Raw genomic sequence first — 20,582 nt, 5'->3', positions numbered from 1 at the left:
GCTCAGGTGATGATCTCACGACTTGTGGGATCAAGCCCCGTGTCGGGTTCCGTGCTGACAGCTCGGAGCCTGCTTGGGATTCAGGATTGTCTCTCTCTCTCCCTCTCTCTCTCCACCACCCTTCCCCTGATCGAGTGTGCTTGGTCGCTCTCTTTTGCTCAAAATAAATAAACACTTTTTTAAAAAAAGAGTCAAATTCCTAAAGAACTATTTGTTTTAATTTTTTTGTAATGCTTATTTATTTTTGTTTGTTTTTTTTTTTTCAACGTTTTTTATTTATTTTTGGGACAGAGAGAGACAGAGCATGAACGGGGGAGGGGCAGAGAGAGAGGGAGACACAGAACCGGAAACAGGCTCCAGGCTCCGAGCCATCAGCCCAGAGCCCGACGCGGGGCTCGAACTCACGGACCGCGAGATCGTGACCTGGCTGAAGTCGGACGCTTAACCGACTGCGCCACCCAGGCGCCCCTGTAATGCTTATTTATTTTTGAGAGAGAGACAGGATCTGAAGCAGGCTCCAGGCTCTGAGCTGTCAGCACAGAGCCCGACACAGGGCTTGAACTCAAAGACCGCGAGATCACGACCTGAACCGAAGTGGGACGCTCAACTGGCTGAGTCACCCGGGCGCCCCCGAAAGAACTTTCTACATGTTTATTTCCAACATCTGCACTTTCTTGTCAGAGACCAGGAAACAGTGGGCAGATCAGGGGTGGTCTACAACCTCACTTCGAATATCACTGCTTTAGACCTCTTTTCTAACATTTTTAGATGTGGCGATTCCACACCTCTAGGACCTTCTCTGTGCCCAGTTACCAAATTCTGTTTATTACTGCAAAGTCCTCAGCAGTGATTATGGGAAACACAGGAACGTGGCTCAGTAAGTTACATAGCACCTAGTGCGTGTGTGTGTGTGTGCACGCTCATGTGTATGCATGCCTGTAAAATAGATTTTTTTATGTCTAAAATCAGAAAAAAAGAGGGGCGCCTGGGTGGCTCAGTCGGTTAAGCGGCCGACTTTGGCTCAGGTCATGATCTCCCGGTCCGTGAGTTCGAGCCCCGCGTCTGTGCTGACCGCTTAGAGCCTGGAGCCTGTTTCAGATTCTGTGTCTCCCTCTCTCTGACCCTCCCCTGTTCATGCTCTGTCTCTCTCTGTCTCAAAAAATAAATAAATAAACGTTAAAAAAAATTTTAAAAAAAAAGAAAAAAAGAGATGTCCATACCCCCACCAATACCTGATGGTAACTGCCTGAGACCCCCAAGCGAAAACCGGAATAGCTAAGCCCTAAGTGAACTCTTGACCTAGCACACTGCGGGCCAAACAAAATAATTGCTTTTCCCAAGCGAGTGTGAGGGTCCTTCCCTCCCAGAAAGTAACAGGAGCACTTACCTGTCTGCCTCCATTTCTTTTTTGTTTTTAAGTGTATTTATTTTGAGAGAGAGAGAAAGAGAGAGACTGCACACAGAGGGGGAGAGAGAGCAGATCCCAAGCAGGTTTCACACCACGAGTGCAGAGCCTGACGCGGGGCTCGAACTCACGAACCCCAAGATCACGACCTGAGCCAAAGTCAAGAGTAAGACGCTTAACCAACTGAGCCACCCAGGTGCCCCGGGTCTGCCTTCATTTCTTAAACCTCTCTCTCACTCGCATACTCCTCCCACCTGGTCTTTTTCTGCTCCCCAAACACACGAAAATGGTTCTGGCCTCTAGGGTTTTTGCACCAGCTGCCCTCTCTCTCCGAGAAACCCCTCTCTCCCCCTCTCCCAATCTTGCAGGGTCTCAGCTCAGGCCACCAGCTCTCAGTGAGTCGCTCAGGCCTACCCCATCTAGCTTAGATCCCCGGTCCACGGTTGCCTCATGCCTTTTTTTTTAATGGTACTCACACCATCTGACATTTTTCTGCGTTTATACCCTCTGCCAGATTATAAAGTCCATGAGAGGAGAGTCCTAACCTGTTTTGATCACCTGTGCATCGCCCGGTCTTGTATAACGCCTACCAGAAAATAAGCATGTGTATGAAACGGATGAGTCCACGAGAAGGGAACAGCCGTGCGAAGATGAGAGGGAAAAGCATTTCTGTCAGCAAGAACAGCAAGGAGCAGCAAAAATGGTGTGTTCTAGGCAAGAAAGGCGACTGGTTGGGGCCGGAGGGGTTCGAGATGAGGTGGGCAGGGATGAGAGAGGTCGGGGCCTTTGAGAACATAGAAAGGATCTTGCCTGGCAGAACTTGATGAGATACTGACTGGGGAGGATGTGGTAAAGCACACACACCGCACACCCTTTGCCATTTTATAACCATTCTCAAGTGCAGGATTCAGGGGCATTAAGCACATTCACATTGCTGTGCAGCCGCTGACACCATCCGTCTCCAGAACGTTTTTCATCTTCGCAAACTCAGGCCGCGTCCCCATCAAAGAATTCCCATCCCCTGGGCACCTCTACTCTTTCTGTCCTTATGAATTTGCCCTCCTGTGAGTGGAATCGTGCAGTAGTGGTCCTTCCGTGTCTGGCTTCTGTCACTCAGCCTCAGGTTCGTGGCCCTCGTGGCTTGGCTCAGAGTTGTCTTCCTTGTTCATCGAGACAAGATACAGCTAACACAGTATCTTTCTGGCTTTTTGAGGCTCAGCAGTATCCCACTGTGTGTAAACACCTTTTGAGCACCCATTCATCAGCACGGGGGGGGGGGGGGGGGGGGGGAGGCTGGGGGCTGCTGGGTTTAAAGGCTCTCTTGGGTGGGGACTGGCCCCAGGGCCACGTGGGCCAGGGAGGACAGCCGGGGGGGGGGGGGGGGGGTGCGCGCAGATCAGGAGCTCATCTGCCCGACCTGCCGCCTGTGCCCTACTTCCCACACGGGGCCCGGCCTCAGGACACCGGGCTGCAACCGCGGAACGCATCCCGGGAAGGAGCGGGCGGGGCCCAGCCGGGCCGCAACCGCGGAACCCAGCTCGTGCCGGCCGCCGCCCTCCCGCTCCCGACGGGTCCCCGCCCGGCGCAGCGGCGCCCTCCGCCCGCCAAGGCGCTTGCGCAGGAAGAGCCCCGCGGAAGACGCGGGGCGCATGCGCAGGAGGCTCCGCTCCCCGGGAGTCGATCCGCGATCCGGGGTTTGGGCGCCGCCGAGAGCTCTGTTTATAAACACACCGCGCGGCCACCCGCGAGGGGCAACCCGAAAGGTAGTGGGGTCGGAGGTCAGAGGTCAGCAGGGGCGCCAGGGGCAGACCGATCCCTTAGCCTTTGCCGGCTGCTGGCGGCGCGGCGCTGCGTGGCCGGCCCGGCGGTCCGACCGCGGTCCGGGGCTGCCGGGTGCGCCACGTGGTGCGCACGTGGTCCGGTCCCGGCGCGGACCCTCCCTTCCCCCCACGGCGCCGGCGGCCCGCAGCGCCCCCTGGTGGCGGCCCCGCGCGCCGCGCCGCTCGTCGCGCCTGCGCACCAAGCGTCACGGCGCGCCTTCCGGTCTGCGCGCGACCGGGCGTGGGTCGGTTGCGTCCTTGCGACAACCGCGCGGCCTCCCGCCCGCCCGGAGTCTCGGCGAGGGGAAGCTGGGGGCGGCCCGCCCGAGGTCACACGCGCGGCGCCGGGTCGGCCCCAAGACCCCGCGCCGTGCGGGGGCGGGGCCTGCGGCGTCCACGTGGCCCCGGCGGCGGAGCGCTCGGGCCCCGCCGCTGCCTGCCCAGCCCGAGTTGGCGCTCGAGCGCGGCGGCCCCGCGGACGCTCTCCGGGTGCCCCGTGCGCGCTTCATGCGAGGGGGCCGCGCCAACGAGAGGCGACGCGCCTGGCTTCTCTGGTCACCTGGCTGGGCGCTCGCGGAGCCCCCAGGCTGCGCTGCTGTTAGAGCGGTCGCTTCCCCGCCCGCCTTTGATTTTATGCCCTGTTGCTTCAAAAAAGATTTGAGGAGGCTTGCAGAGGTTAGAAAGCCGACTTCCCCTGACTTACTTTTTTTTTTGCCATTTTATCGGAAAGGCTCACCATTGCATTGCCGCTGCTGGTTGCTCTGTCAAAATTAGTTTGCCCCCTTGAGCAACATCTAGTCGATGCCTACTGTGTGCCGGCCGTTGCTGCGGCCTTTGAGGTGCCTGGGTCACGTGTAGGGAAGAGGCAGCTCTAAAGCTGGTTAAGTTATCAGGGAAAGGCAGGAAGTACTTACCCTGAAGATCAGGCTGATGCTACTGTAACAAGTGGTTGGGGCGGGGTGCATGTGCATAAACATGAGTTTATTTCAAATTTAGCTGAAACCGAGCATGGGCAGCGCCCCCTCCACAAAGAGTGATAAAACAAACAGTATTCTTTCTTGTAAATCTCTTAGAGCCCACTGATGCTCAGAGAATGCTTTTGTTTATTTTTGCTGAATTCTTTTATTATTATTTTAGAGAGCGTGAGCAGGGGAGAAGGTCAGAGAGAGAGAGAGAGAGAGAATGTCTCCACACCCATGGAGCTGGACGTGGGGCTCTATTCCGTCACCCTGGAATCGACCCAAGCTGAAGTCAAGGATCCCATGCTCAACTGACTGAGCCAGGCAGGTGCCCCTCTCTTCCCTGAGTAATTTTTTTTTTTTTTTTTAATTATTTTTGAGAGAGAGAAAACAGGTGAGCGGGGGAGGAGCAGAGAGAGAGAGGGAGACACAGAATCTGAGCGGGTCCCAGCTCAGAGCTGTCAGCACAGAGCCGGACATAGGGCTCGAACTCACGAACTCAGTGAACATGACCTGAGCCCAAGTCAGATGCCCCACCAGCCAAGCTACCCAGGTGCCCCCCCCCTCAGTAATTCTTAAACCCAAAGCCAGTCTCTAGTTGAAATCCACCCATGATCTGTCAAACTGAGTTGCTTCCCAATAAACTTGTCATTAAATGTAATTAATATGTGATACAAACTTTGAAGCCAAAAAGAATTTCATCAATGACCTGAGCAACTTCTTGGCCAAATTGGATCATGGTTTTCCCATAGGGCACAAATACAGTTTTTCCTCCATGTTTTCTGCCTGTTACAATGTAAAGGATACAGAGTTGACACATTTTTGTCAAAATTTTGGCAACATTTTAAATTAAACTACATTGTTAATTTTCTCCATTACTTTCTTAAGTCTAGACTAGAGGTGGGGAGAGTTTTCCCCGAAGGGTCAAATGGGAAATATTTTAGGCTTTGCCAGACACATGTAGTGTCTATCACATATTTTTTCTTTTGTTTTGTTTTTTTACCACCCTTTCAAAACATGAAAGCTGTTCTTCGCTCCAGCAAAGGCCAGATTCAACCTTCCAGCTCTGAACTGTAGCATGTTCAGATTTCCACAATATAAATGTGTCTCTGATGGCTGATTTCAAGCGGCCAGTGTGGGGTGCCTGAACCAACCTGGAGTGTCAGAATGAGGCTTGGGAACCGTCTTTCCAGCATATGGATCCAATAAATGGAAGTAACCCAAGGCACGTAGGTCACGGTAGGATGATTGAGAAGTAATGTGTTTTGAGACCTTGTTATCAAGAGTACTGATTTCACTGTAAACGTCTATAATTTAATTTTTGATAATGTCTGTTTAACTGCAAGCCCACAGAATTCCTGAAAAGTTAACACTTGATTCTCATGCCCCAGCTCCGGCTCGCACGGGTCTCACCTCCAAGTGGAGATGGGGTTGTGTAAGCTAGGCTTCTGGGTTGGTCCTGGATGTTCGGGTTCTTCCCCTGGGTTCCACCTAGGCACCCCCCAAGGTGACCCCCGGCGAGTCAGTGCCCTGTATCATCCCCTCCCCCTGAGTCTGAGCCCAACCCATCATGTGCTTCTGACCAGCAGAGTTTGCTGAATGGGGTAGGCCCTCATTCCCTTGACTGTGTCCCTTCACACGTGAAGGATGATGGATGTCACACCCATCACGCCCACGATCCCATGATGTCTGGAGACATAGTCTCTTGCCGGTCTTGCAGGGGCCACAGCCACGTGAACAGCCCTTGGAGAAGGCCCCGTGGCAGGGGACGGTGGGCCGCGTCCAGGACCTGAGGGTGGCCTCCAGCCAATCGCCAGAAAGAAGCTGGGGCCCTCGGTCGTGTGCTCACGAGGACACGCGTGTGCCAGCAGCCCGAATGAGCCGGAAAGAGTGGAGCCTCCAGACGAGAGCAAAGCCCAGCCCCCACCTGGATTACAGCGTGGGAGACCCTGAGCCGGTGGCTCTGCCCACCCCTGACTCCTGCCCTGGGGAACCTGAGGTAACCAAACTGTGCTTTGTCAGTTACTAAATGTGTGCTCCTTTGTTACACTGCAACAGAAAGTGAATATGTCATCATTCGCTACATTTATGCACCTTTCTGTGTATGTGTGAAATGTTACATTTCCCCATTTTAAAAAGTTGGGGAGAAATGTAAACATTGGGCAATAAAAATAGCGGGCAAGAACTGTACCCCGGTGTTGGCCCAGAATGCTCTCAGATGGTGTCACGGTGAGGAAACTCGAGGTGGGTTTCCGTTTGGGATGGGTTCGCCCCCCGCCCCCCGCGCCCCGCAATGACTCTGTCCTGAGTCCACGAGCTGTGCGGTGGGTATGAGGTCGGGAGCTAGACTCCTGTGCCTCATTTTCTTTTTAAAAATTGTTTAATGTTTTTATTTATTTTTTGAGAGAGAGAGAGAGGCACAATATGAGCAGGGGAGGGGCAGAGAGAGAGAAAGAAACCCAGAATGTGAAGCAGGCTCCAGGCTCCGAGCTGTCAGCACAGAGCCCGACGCGGGGCTCGAACCCACGGACTGCGAGATCATGACCTGAGCCAAAGTCGGACACTCAGCCGACTGAGCCACCCAGGCGCCCCTCCTGTGCCTCGTTTTCACCTCTGTGCCAGAGCTTCCTGCCTACCTGTGTGTCCCGACAGGCCTCCCTGTCCTCACCTTTCAAGTGGAGGTGACCACAGTACCTGCCTCATGGCACAGCTGCACAGGACTCGGTGAGGCAGCCATTTTCAGCGGACCGTGTTAAGTGGCCATCATCCCTCGCTGCCCTCACCCGCTACGGAGCCGTCAGGGGGCGGGGAGGGGGACCGACTCCAGCTGGGCACGGATGGGTCTACACCATGCATAGTGAGTGATTCAGGAACCCAAGTCAGTCACTGTCTACCATCCCCCAAGCCTTCCGGGAGAGGTCAGGTGTCTGTTTGATAGGAGTTTCCACAAAAGGGTTCTCACCTCCTAAGCTACAGCCTCGAGAAGGGAAGGCCTTTCCCTCTCCAGACGCCACGGGAGAGCGTGAGCTGTGGCGGCCGTGGGGCTTGCCACAGGAGGAGCACAGATATCGTTGTCTGAGGTGGCTGGAACCATGGGGTCGAGCCACCCCAAAACTCCCCCTACATCCAGATCCTGGTCATGTGGACGGACACACTGGGCATCGTTCAGACCATCTTGAGTTGAGCTTTCTGGTAGTTGGCGGCTGAGCTCGCATCCTGATTAGGTTGTCATGTAAAAGCTGTTGCATTGACGGGGGGGGGGGGGGGGGGGGTTGCGGACACGAGGGACAACGGACAGTGGATGCTGGGTTCTGTGTCTGCAGCTCCCCTGGAGTTGGGCAAGGTGGGCGGGGCCTGTTGGCTTCCATTTTGTCATAGCTAAATCCCCGTGAGGCGTTCTGCGTGCTGACTACCATCTGCCAGCACCTTGACCTTGGACTCCCAGCCTCCAGAACCCTGAGAAATCAGCGTCTGTTGTCTGTCAGTGGTCCGGGCTGTGGTGTGCTCGTTACGGCAGCTGAGCTGACAGACACACTCCCCACATCTGCCAGCACGCTCCCTGGCCTCTGAGGCCTCGTCAGGAGGCACTTTTGTGCTAAAGAGAAACCGCCGTCGGGCACGCTAGCATCGGCGGCCTGCGCGGGGTGGGGGCCCCACGTGCTCAGAGCTGGCAGAGGCTTCTCGAATGCTGAGCGCCCGACCCTGGGATTCGCACGGGATGCTGCCGTCCTGCCCGCCCCTCGGCAGTTGTTAGAACGGAGGCGGGGATTCTGGGCTCTGACAACCCCGTTGCCCCTCACTCCGATGTGACCAGAACTACCCGCTCATGCCCCTGTTCACGCTCACGGGCAAACGCACACGAGGAAGCATCGAGCCAGCGTGGGACCCACACCGGCCACGGTTTCTGGGCCTGGGCCTCCCGGCTGTTGCTCCGCTTCCTGCTTTAATTCTGCTGGGCCTCGTCCCCGTCCTCCCACTTCTCCTGCGGTCAGAGGAGGCTGCTCCCCAGTCCCAGGCCCGCACGCTTCCCCCCACCACAGATGCCCGAAGGCCCGGCCACCTCGGCGCCTCCGCCGAGGAGCCCTCCCGCACCCCTGCCCCGCGAGCCTGCGTGCCCCATCACCATCACCGCCCTTGTGCCTTTGCCCTTCTCTTGCCTGCGGGACCTCACAAAAGAGAGCAGGGTCTCTGGGCCCCAGCCCAGCCTGAGCGCTTCGTGAGGCCCGGGTCCCCCCTTTGCCTGCCAGACTTGACCCCCCTCCCCAGAGGAGAAAGCTCCTACTAATCACCCCGCCCAGGACGCAGGCAGATGAATCTTCCCAGACCGGCGTGGGGGCTCGAGGTTGGCCTGGCAGGGACAAAACCGAGCAGGCCTGGGGACCGGGACTCTCGGCCGACAGCCGTTCTCGGCTTTATCGGCCGCTTTTTCTGCCAAACAAAGGCCCTGCCCGCCCTGGGAGCCCACGCTGCTGCTCTATTGAAATCTCGAGGTGGTTCCCTATTAATCACTCCCTCTGGTGCCTCAGAGGCCAAAAAGACTCAAACAAAACCTCTTTTCTAAGCAGGAAGAGCTTTCCAGAGGCCTGAGCAGAAAGATTCCCCAACTCCTCTCCAGTATGACACTAACAAGATGCTGGGGCCTCTGGGACTCACACAAACAAGGATAACTGGGGGGGGGGGGGGGGGGGGGGGGGCGCGGATTTGGAATGTGACCAGTCCGTCTGTGTGCTCCATAGACAAGGCAGGGGTGGTGAGTAAGGGGTCTCGCCCACATATGGCCCCTTCCTTGTTTCGTTTACTTTTTATTATTTAAAAAAAATTTTTAACATGTATTTATTTTTGAAAGACAGAGACCACGAGTGGGAGAGAGGCAGAGAGAGAGATGGAGACACAGAACCCGAAGCAGGCTCCAGGCTCTGAGCTGTCAGCACAGAGCCCAACGCGGGGCTTGAACCCATGAACCGTGAGATCATGATCTGAGCGGAAGTCGGATGCTCAACCGACTGAGCCACCCAGGCGCCCCTTCCTTGTTTATTTTAAAAAGCAAAAAAGACCCAATTAAATGATTTTTTTTGAAAGCAGACACATACGAAAAAGATGAGAAAGAGAAAAAAAATCCCATTTCACTCCAGCCTCTGACACAACCTTGACTCTTAACTCGTGTGTCTCTCTTTTTTTCTGATGTTGCCACTCTGCATTAACCAATAACTAATCTTGAATTTAAGCATCATTCTGTAAATGTGAGTTTGGTTTGTCTTTTTGAACAGAAACACCAAGCCATCATTCCCAAGACAAGTCCTCATTTCCTAGGGACCAGGCCTGATATCCACGGGCCTGCCTTTTGGACTGTCCTGTTGCAGAGAGAAACAGCCTCTTTGTCCCGATATTGTGGCCCCTATCAGGATGGGGAGCGGCCTCTATGCCTCTGAACGGAAGCACATTCCTTTCCATAAAGATTTAACTTAAAAAAAAGGGCAAAAAAGCTGGCTCGAAGAACATTTGAGGGCCATCCGTTCCCATGAGGGCAGAAGTGTATCAAAACAATCACATCCTCTTGGCTTGGGAAGTCAGATGGATAAAGATGCAATTCATTGTAAAGGCCTCAACATGGGGGGTATACTTCAAAACACAAAATCTGGCATGTTTTGGATACAGCAGTAGTCCCGTGAATCTAAAACAGGTATGGCATGGGGCACCTGGGTGGCTCAGTCGGTTAAGCGTCCGACTTCGGCTCAGGTCACGATCTCACAGTTTGTGAGTTCGAGCCCCGCATCAGGCTCTGTGCTGACAGCTTGGAGCCTGCAGCCTGCTTCGGATTCTGTGTCTCCCTCTCTCTCTGCCCCTCCCCTGCTTGCTTTTCCTGTCTGTCTCTCTCTCTCTCTCTCTCTCTCTCTCTCTCAAAAAATAAATAAACATTAAAAAAAAATTTTTTTAACAGGTATGGCGCAGACAACGGGAAGGATGGGGGACACATAGCATCATCACACTGGGAGATCAATATGACGTCTCAACCCAAGAGGGCAGATGCTCTCCTTGCCGAAATAATAAACCTGAGAAACAGATGACGTGGCTTGATCTGTGACCAACCAGGCCTGCTCACTCCTTGAAGGTAACAGAATAAAATGACTGGAAATTAGTCTGGCCTAATACACACTGTCAAATAGCAGGGAAATCCTACGAGGACAGTGAAAAAAAAAAATACTTCTGCAGCCTTGCCATTGTGAGTTTTGTTGTTTTTTTTTTATTAAAAAATTGACACTCTTAATAGGAGAGATGATTAGGATAATGGTTCTTCAGTGCTTCCTAAGGATCCATCACACCAGTGAAGGGAGGAAATTTAAGGTACAGCTGGGTACCTTACTGTACCTATTAGCTCACTATTATTCCAGGAAGGGCTCAGGCGCTCGATGGCTTATCTTTTTGAAAAATGTCACTAATAATCAGAAAGTTTTGTGTTTTGCTTTATGGTTTACAGCACAGCACACATCAACACACAGGGTTCCCCTGTCACACACACACACACACAAATCAGAGACGTTCCTCCCACCCCGTCCTCGACACAGGCTTTCTTTCCCCCAAACTGGAGAAGAGATCAGAAGGAGGTAAGCCTTTGCCTTAACTTCACAATCCAACAAGTGGATACGTGAGTAATGCTGGCACTTAGCTTCTCAACCCCCCGTTTCCTCCCCACCACCCACACCCCTGTGATAGTCATTCCAAAGCACAAAGTGATGGTGTTTTGCAGAGTGATTGATCAGTGTGTGTGCTACGCAGTTATTTAAAATGATGTCGACTGAGGACTTTTAAGAATGGGGAAATACCATACAAAGTAACGTGACATGAAAAAGGTAAGATACAAGATAGAGTGTGAGCGTGTGTGTGTGTGTGTGTGTGTGTGTGTGTGTGTGTTCTCAGGGAAATGCCCCAAACTATTGAAAGTAGTCAGTGGTGAGATTAGGCACGCGACTAGTTTCTTTTTTATAAGTATTTCCTGATTTTCTACAATGAACATATATTGCATTTCAAATCAGGGAAAGTGTCATTTTAAAAATGAAATTTAGCAGACACTGGATTGGCTCTCCGATGTGCTTTTTCTCGCGTATGCCGCCTTTTTCTGCTGATTGATTTCTGTGGCCCTTTTAAGTCCCCTTTATTCCATTCTTGGTGTGCTAGCTTGTTGCTTGGTAACCATCATTTTCACTGATTGCCTGTTTCTCACTGGTACTCTCTAGTGATGCCACATTGCAGAGCGATCCCCTGTGAAATGACTTCCGTCCAGGGCCACAAAACAAAACCATCTAACCTTACTTATCACACCTTCCACCTTACGAGACGTGAGTACCACTGCCGGCTCCCCAAAACGTTGGATTTCATAAATGTCCCAGAAAGAATTAACATGGTGACGATTCGAGGGGCCTACTTTTTGCTTCCACACGCAGCTGTGAGAATCTCTCCTTTTACCTGTCCTTACACGCTGCCGGTCCTCACCGTCGGCCCTGTGCCCTGTTGTGGCAGGTGCTTTTTTGCTGCCTACCTAGAAGCCCCCGCCCACCCTTCTCCTCTTCCTGCAGAGAGATCCCAGATTTTGTCCAGATACACACTTTCTACCTGCTGCAGGAGAAGTGGGGCCCAGCTCTTAAGAGAGGATCATGACTAAGCTAGGAAGGGTGTGGTGGTCCCACATCCCCCATGGCTTAGGCACAGGTGGGGAGTGTAATTTGGGCCGACAAGACATGAAGGGAAGCGGGCTGGAGTCTTTGTTCCTAAAGAGAGACGCATGAAACAAAAATGGTCTCTGGATCCTGGCTTGGGAAGACGGGGCCCAGGGCCCCTTCAGGCTCTCGAAAGTACAAGAGTCAATACAACAAGGACACAGGTGCCACATGGTGGTGAGAAATGGAGTCCTTGATGGCACCACGGAGTCACTGGATCAACACATCCTAGGCCTGTCCTTTCTCCTAAGTTCTCACACGTGAGGTCATAAACCCCCTCTGTGTCAGAGCCACACTGGGTTGGCTTCTCTGTTATTTGCAGTTAAAACCTGCTAACTGAGCCAATGCGAACCTCCCCCTCGTCTCCGTAGGGTGGCCCACGTGTTGTGGATTATCCAGAGAACTCACGGTTTACACTGAGCCCGGTACAGTTACTACTGCCCTATTTTACTCTCCAAAATGTCCCAGTTTCAGATGATCGATTATATGGTCATTGTTCTGGGTCAGGCTGTGTCCCTGAAGTAGTCACATGTTGAAACCCTGCCCCTAGTCCCTCCAAATGTGACCTTACTTGAAAATAGGGTCATTGCAGATGTCATTCATTAAAGTGGAACCATACTGGAGTAGGTGGCCACTAACCCAAAGTGACTGGGGTTCTCATAAAAAGGGGGATGGCCCTGCTGATACCTCGATCTCAGACTCCTGGCCTCCAGACTGACAGACGATGCATTTCTGTGGATTAAGCCACCTGGTTTGTGGTACTTTGTTACAGCAACCCCAGCGTTCTCACGCAGTCATCCTACCCACTGGCTCTGTCTGAAGAGGAAGGAACCACTCTGGCTGCCAGTGATCTGAGGTGTCGGCATTTGAGAGCAGCCTTGCAGGAAACGTGGGATGTCAACAGGCAGGGATGGTGTGTGGAGAGGGGGCATGAAATGTGTGAGCCGGGGCCAAATTACAGACAACTCTTAAGGCATCCTGACCCTATGAAATGGGGGCAAGGGAACAGTCTGGCCCAAGGCACCTAAAGCTTCTCTGAGAGGAGGAATTCTGCTATAGGGAAGCAGCAGAGGAGGTATGGCATCCCATACTGTGTAGTCTTGATCTAAGTATACACAAATACATAGAGGAGACACCAGAATGCTCAGAAACAGATCTGTGTACATGTGAGCACTCAGTGTGTGACAGAGTGGCCCTGCAGAGCTGTTGGGGGAAAGACGTAGTTTTCAGCCAATGATACCAAGAAAATTATGTACGTACACATCTGTCAAAGAAATGGAACCCCTACCTCACATCGTATGCAAAAAGTCAATTCAGGGTGGATCAAAGAATTAAATGTGAAAGGCAGAGCTACAATCTTTTAGAAGACACTGTAGGAGAACATCTTCATGACTGAGGGGTAGGGAATAACTTCTTGAACAAGTCATTGAAAGCACCAATCATAAATGAAAACAGGGGCAAGCCGGACTAAATTAAAATCAAGAAGCTGTTCCTCAAAGTGTAGCAACAGCTTTGCTCAGAGTGGAAGGAGATAACCTGCACAGGAATAACCAACCAAGACCCATTTTCCAAATATTTAAAGAGCTTCAAACAAATGAGGAAAAAACAAAACAAACAAAACAAAACAAAACAAAACAAAACAAAACAAAAACAGATGACCCAAGAGAGAAATGGGTAAAAAACTGGAACAGGCACTGCATGGAAGGGCCTATCTGGATGGCCAGTAAAGGTTTAACCTCATCAGAAGTCACACAAAACTATTAAAACTATGTCACACACCTATTAAAACTATGATGAGGTAGCTTCATAGCTTCCAGGCTGACAATTTAAGAGTCTGACCGAGCCAAGTGATGGCAAAAATATGGAGCAAGGGGGGCTGAAATACACTGTAAGTGGAAGTGCAGATTGGGACAAAGGCTTTGGAAAATAGTTTGACATTATCTAGGAGATTTGAAGTTTGCATATCCTGTGACTCCAAGTGTACTTTTAGATATATAACTGAGAACAGAGGTTCTCATGTGTCCAAATCTCCTGGGGGGGCTTCTGGGCCCCATTCCCAGAATTTGAGTCTGAAGGCCTGGGTGGACCCCCAGATCTGCATTCTAACAAGTCCACAGGTAATGCTGACACTGCTGATCTAGGGAACCACACTTTGAGAAGCACCTGGAGAGATGTGTGCTCCTGTGCTCCGGGATATACAGACAGGAAGTGTGCTTAGAGTAATTGCTGAAAATGTCCATCTACAGTTGAATGAACGAAGTATGGCATATTCATACAGGGGAAATGCTAGAAAGCATTGGAAATGAATGGACCACTTGCAAACTATGGACGCATGGTCCAAACAATTTGATTGCAAAATGCCAGACACAGAAGACCTTACACAGGGGCGCCTGAGTGTCTCAGTGGGTTAAGCATCCGACTTGATCGTGACTCAGGTCGTGATCTCGCAGTTCGTGCTGACAGCACGGCGTCTGCTTGGTATTCTCTCCCTCTCTCTCTCTGCATCTTCTCCCCCCACTCAAAACAAACAAGAAGGCCTATGCAGTGTCATTCCAATCATAAAAAGCATAAAAACAAATAAATGCAACCCATTATTCAAGGTTGCACACATACGTGATAAAGCGAGTCTGTCATCCCGAGCTCTGTGACCTCTGTTTGAGCACGTTAGCCACAGAACGTTGCGTGGCCACCCCTGGCCTCAAGGCAGGCTGAGACACGCTGTGTTTTAGCTGGGCTCCGTACCCTCCTGGGCAAAACCGGAGTTGTACTAACCAGAGGAAGTGCAGAATGGATACGTAGGAGGCTGCTAGGAGGCTCTGCCCTTTTAACTGCAGACGATAATCATTAACCACCCTGTGACACCGCCTGGGATCACAGCCACCAGAAGCCAGGACTCCTGACGGCGGTCACCTGCAGGACAGGCGGCCCCGCCTTCCTCGCTGGAACACGGCTTCACCTCCGGCATCCTACAGAGGAGAATGATCTCCATCTTGTCACGTTTTGAATCTTCGATGGCTAATTACATTCTGTAGGGGAGGGACTGGGTGGTAAATCTGGCCCGCCCGTGGCGGGTAGTTGCTGGGTGACCACCGTCACCAAAGGGAAACACGGAGGTGTTACAGGAACTGCCATTGTCTTTCTGTGCTTAGGGTCAAGCATGACTGTTTCCAAGTCATGATTCCAAGGGAATCAGGGGTTTTTGGTTTCGAGAGAGGTTCAGGAATCTTGGGGGTCCTGTACTCTTTTTTTTTAACCTTATACTTATTTGATCCTTTTCTCAGACGTTACTTATTTTCTTGTTCTAGGTTGGTTGTAAATCTCCTTCAGGACCTATATTTGCTGCTGTTGGCACGGTAAGAAAACGCTTGCCAGGGAGGATTTCAAACCTGGAAGCGAATGTGCCAGCTCACTTCAAACTCAACAGCTGGTTGCTCATTCTCTATGGCGGTGATAGACGTAAAAGAGGGAGCGGGATTATGTCTTACAGATTTCGTCTTTTCGATCACCGTAAACTTCGTAAGCCTCTCTCAGCCAGCTTGTTTTTTTTCCTTTGAAGCCTTAACAGGATAAACCGTAGAGGGGAAATCCGATCGGCAGGTATTGCACAGCCGAGGGCCGCCGGGCCGCGCACTTTTCACACGCATCTCGTGGCCTCCCCACACCACGTCATCCGCAAGGTACACGCACAACGGAGGCTGCATTTCAGCTGCTTCCAATTAGCGGAGCGCCAACTGTGTCTAGCACAGCCACGCTTTTTGTAAATGGCTGGGAGTTAGGCCAGAAGTCAGACTTCTCGAATTCCATTTCCTTCTCTAAGATACAAACGTCTTCACGGATGTGGGAAGCTGCGTGTGTTTCTCCCTTTTCTCCCGCTTCACAATGGGGACGCGGTGCTGTGCGTGGGGGGAGGATGAGACCAGCAGCCCCCGCCCCCGTGGCGTGGAATTGGTAGAGACCAGTTTCATTTAGTCTCACGGCCTTTGGTTCCGAGTCTTCCCGCGGGCAGACCTCCGGGGATCTCTGGTTGCGCTCCCACACTCGGGCCTGTGTTTTTAAACTTGAGTCCCGGTTATAATTTTAGGTCAAAACAGGAGAAATTAGTGACCGTTGAGCAGATTTGACGATTCTTGAGGGGCAGTAGGGCGAGTCAGCCCAATGCTGAATAGCGCGACCAGGATGTCGCCTTCCTGCCGGGCGCTGCCCGGAGCCCTTTACACACATGACCCTCATTTAGTCCGGAGGTTTACAGGAAGTGGGGAAACTGAGGCATTGGGAGCCCCACGGTCACACAGGTAGTTAGTGCTGGAGCCACACCTGAAGCCTAAGGGGGTCTGGTTCCAGTGCCTGTCCCCGCACCCACGGTGCCCGTGTGCCGTCGGCTCTGCTCACCTAGGGGCGGAAGCATATTGTCATCTGTGTGGGTGACAAAGCGTTTTGTAGGAAGGACTAAGTGAGAGCTATTTGCTCATGTATTTTGTTTTACTTGATTTTATTTTTTTTAAGTTTTTATTTATTTTTTTTTTTGAGGTGGGGGGAGGGGCAAAGAGAGAGAGGGAGACACAGGATCCGAAGCAGGCTCCAGGCTCTGAGCTGTCGGCACAGAGCCCGACGCAGGGCTCGAACTCACGGACCGCGAGATCATGACCTGAGCTGAAGTCGGACGCTTGGCCGACTGAACCCCCCAGGCGCCCCCAAAGTATCACTGTTTCAAGACATAAAGGCATGATTCTTCAAGTGCACGTGGCAGGATGTTTCCCGATATCTAAATTTGTACCTTGTTCTCTCTGCGTTTATTTCTGGAAGTAGCCGGGCCTCGTGTGCCCCTGTTTTAGGGCAGCTGGGATTGCAGAACTGAAAGCACCAGTTTCCAGTGAGAGCCTCCGAGAAGGACAGAGAGAGAAGAGTTCCCAGGAGGGGCGGCCCAGCCAGCCCCGATACTCCTTCTCCTCTAAAATTTCCTCTTTCTACCCCTTTCCTATGCCTGGAGGCATTCCGCGTGTGGTCCAATGTCTACTTCTCTCACTGAGCACAAGGTTTCGGGTTCATCTGTATTGTTGCACGTATCCGCTACCCGTCCCTGCTCGTGCGGAGCATACTCGATTGTACGAAAATACCGTTTTCTTTTCAATGAGCCCACTAGATGATAGACATACGGATCGCTTCCAGCTTGGGTTTTATGAATAATTCTGCTCTAAACATTCACGGGGTAGTCTTTGACATGTGTTTTCACTTCTCTCGAGCAGATTCCTAGGGGTGGACGCGTTGCATTGCACACTGAGCGTATGTTTAACTTTTCGCTAGATTGTGAAAAGATTGTGAGGCCTTGGCTGCAAGAGCGGTGACGGAGCATCTTTGGTGACGGAAACGTTCTAAGACGTTTGAAAACTGGACAGGACTAAAAGTCATCAGACCACACACTAACTGTGTGAATTTAATATGGAAAACGTCAGGCCTCAATAAAGTTGTTAAAAAAGGAGAAGCTAGGGGTACGGCTCAGACAGTAAGTGTCTGACTTCGGCTCAGGTCGTGATCTCAGGGTTCGTGGGTTCGAGCCCCACAATGGGCTCTGTGCTGACAGCTCGGAGCCTGGAGCCTGCTTCGGATTCTGCGGCTCCCTCTCTCTCTGCCCCTCCCCGACTCATGCTCTGTCTCTCTCTTTCTCAAAAATAAATACACGTTAAAAAAAAAAAAATCAGAATCTGAACACTGGCCAGAAATCTGATAATATTAAGACATTGTTGGGAGTCTTTTACCGGTGATAATATCACGGTTACGTTTTCTTTAAAACAGACTCTTGTCTTTTAGAGATACACACGGAGTTACAGGAAATGATATAATGCCTGAGATTTGCTTCGAAATAATACAGGAGGAGCTGGGTGGGCTTATAGATGAAACAAGCCTGACAATAAGTTGATCGTTGTGGAAGCCAGGGGATGGATGGATACACGGAGATTTATTTTATTATTCTGTCCTCTTTTGTACATGCTTCCATAGTTTAAAGCTTGAAAAGATGAATTTAAGAGTCTCAAAAGAAAGAAAGAAAAAAAGCTGAATTGGCTATGTCCCGCAGTGGCCACTGACGACACCAGGCAGGAGTGAGGCAGGGAACGTCTATTGTCTCTGCCTGCTCGGCACACCCTCCCCCTTCTACTAACAGTGGCCAGACTTTGCTTTGAGTAAGGGCCAGCCTCTGCTTGCGTCTTCCGTGGTCTGCCCACCTTCGATCCAGGTCCCGGGCCCAGAGCCTCGGGGAGCCAGTCAGCCGCTGTCTCCTGGACATTCTCGCTCAGCTCATGTGGGATGGTGTGAAAAGGGGAGAAGCCAGAGCTGATCCCCCCCCCCCACCCGAGAGAGCAGCCTTGGGGTGCTGCTGCTATTAATCCCCACGGCAGCTGACTCCCACCCTTTTCGGGAACCCGGATCTCAGCTTTCTTTGGTTCTGTGAACCGTCCAGCATCACGCCGATAAATTCCCTTCTTGTTTAAGTTGGCCAGTGTTGCTTTCCTTGGCCGAAAACCAAAACACCCCGGGGCAGACACAGCACAGCTTCCCGGACAGTCTGCACGTTCCTTCCGTCTCTGCACCTCCTTTGGGCAGATTCAGCTACAGGCGCAGACCCCCTCGGACGCTACGAGTTGCACAAGGCGACCTGGCAACTAAAACAGGAAGGAAAACACGCCACGCAGAGGCACCGAATTGATAGCTAGGAGCCCTCGCTCTGCTCAAACACAAATGGAAAGCATCGTCATGAAGACAGAAACATTGACCGGACCAGAAAAGTTTCACTGGCCTCTAACGCACCGTGGGGTAGAAATATATGAACCACAGATGAGAGGCACAGATGTAAGTTCTAAATTTCCCAGGAGCTGCATTAAAGTGGTAAAAAGAAATAGGTGAAATTAATTTCAGTAATACACTTTATTTAAGCCAATATATCCCAAATATTATCATTTCAAACTGTAACCCCTGTGGAAACTATTACTATATTAATAATATTTCTTAATGTTTATTTTTGAGAGAGAGAGAGAGAGAGAGAGAGAGAGAGAGACATCACCAGCAGGGGAGGGGCAGAGGAAGAGGGGCATTGAGCAGTTAGTGGTGGGAGAGGATGCACAGAGCTTCGCCAAGAAGCAGAAACAGCTGCTGGGAGACGTACGATTACCTCCCGTGTCCAGTCCCTCGGGCCCGGAGCTTACACGTTGCCCCCCGATCCACGCCACACGATAGAAGCCGAATGAACACGCTGAAAATCAACAACTCCTAGATCGGCCAGAAAAGGGAGGCCACGGGGCAAACCTCGGTGCCCAAGTGGGGGAGACAGCTTTCCAGAACAGAAGTCTGAGAGCAGGAGGCGCCGGGAGACCCAGCGAGGGCCAGAGAAGCCCCCCCAGGGTGAACGCGGTGGACGCTGGCCTCTCGACGAGGAGGAGCGTGAGAACGAAAGCCTCTCAGTCCTAGGGGTCCGCCCCACATTTCCGTGAGCTTTGCCCCCAGAGGCTCCATCAGGTCTTAACAGAGGAGGGAAAAACATCCCCTGGGGTGTCCATCGGGGGAGGGGAAGCAGCCCGTCTTGCAACACGTCCAGGGGGCTCTGCTTTGCAAGGCCTGCCGGGCGGGCCGGGCTTTGGGCTGAGAGTCTTGCTCTCCTCATCTCCCAGCCTGTTCTTGTAAAGCGCTCTGCGTTTCCGGAAGCAACGTGAATGAGGTTCCGAGTGTCTTGCAGCCCCACTGACATTATTTCTTTTAAGCCCTCCGACACCCTTCTAAGTCCGCGTTACAGCCGAGGACCCTGAAGCCCGGAGAGGCCAAATGACTCGCCCAAGGTCACGTGACTGGGTAACAGAGGCGCGGGCTCCAGAGCCTGGGTCCCCTCCAGCACACCTTCCTGCCGCCTTGACTTCACTGTGGCGACTCAACGCAGTTCGCCCTGTCCTACGTCGCCAGCCGGCATATCATCACCAGCGTATTGTCTGGCTGCTAAATGGGGGAGGGGCGGAGAGCGAGGGGGACAGAGGATCCGAAGCAGGTTCTGAGCCGTCAGCCCGGAGCCCGACGCGGGGCTCAAACTCCCGAACCGTGAGATCATGACCTGAGCCGAAGTCGGACGCTCAACGGACCGAGCCACCCAGGCGCCACCCCCCACTCCTTCCATCTCCCCTGCTGGTGGCCACGCTCCCGCGGAGACCCCTCCCGTGCTGAACTGGGTGGCCGCGTAACCACAGGGACACTGTAGAAACGGCAGGGTGGGGCTTCCTCGTGTGCTCTCGCCGGAGCTCGTCACCTGGGAGGTGGACCCTCCAGGCTCAGGTAAACTTCCAGGAGATGTGGCCCCGACCCACACGTTGACACAACCTCCTGAGACACCCCGTGCGAGAACGACCCAGCTGAGTCGTTCCTTCCCCAATTCCAGGCCCACAGAAACCAAGGCGATACGTGTTCTTGTGTTTTCAGCACGTTGGAGCCCTTTACCGCCCAGCAACAGATGAGCAACACAGCCTCTCTCTCTCTCTCTCTCTCTCTCTCTCTCTCTCTCTCTCTCTCTCTCTCTGGCTGTCTTTTGCAGCTGTACAAAAGTGCAGTCCTGCTCCACAGTGGTCAGAGTTCCCGTGGCTGCATGACAGGAAGCCCTCAGGACGCCGCGAACAGGCAGGAAGCAGTCCTGGGGCCACAGGAAGCATCCCAGAAG

The sequence above is a fragment of the Panthera pardus genome, unplaced genomic scaffold, assembly GCF_024362965.1.
Source record: "Panthera pardus isolate Hobbes unplaced genomic scaffold, ASM2436296v1 HiC_scaffold_4, whole genome shotgun sequence".
In the NCBI taxonomy this organism is placed as follows: domain Eukaryota; kingdom Metazoa; phylum Chordata; class Mammalia; order Carnivora; family Felidae; genus Panthera; species Panthera pardus.
The sequence above is the reverse complement of the archived record's forward strand: the minus strand, read 5'-3'. Positions refer to the sequence as shown.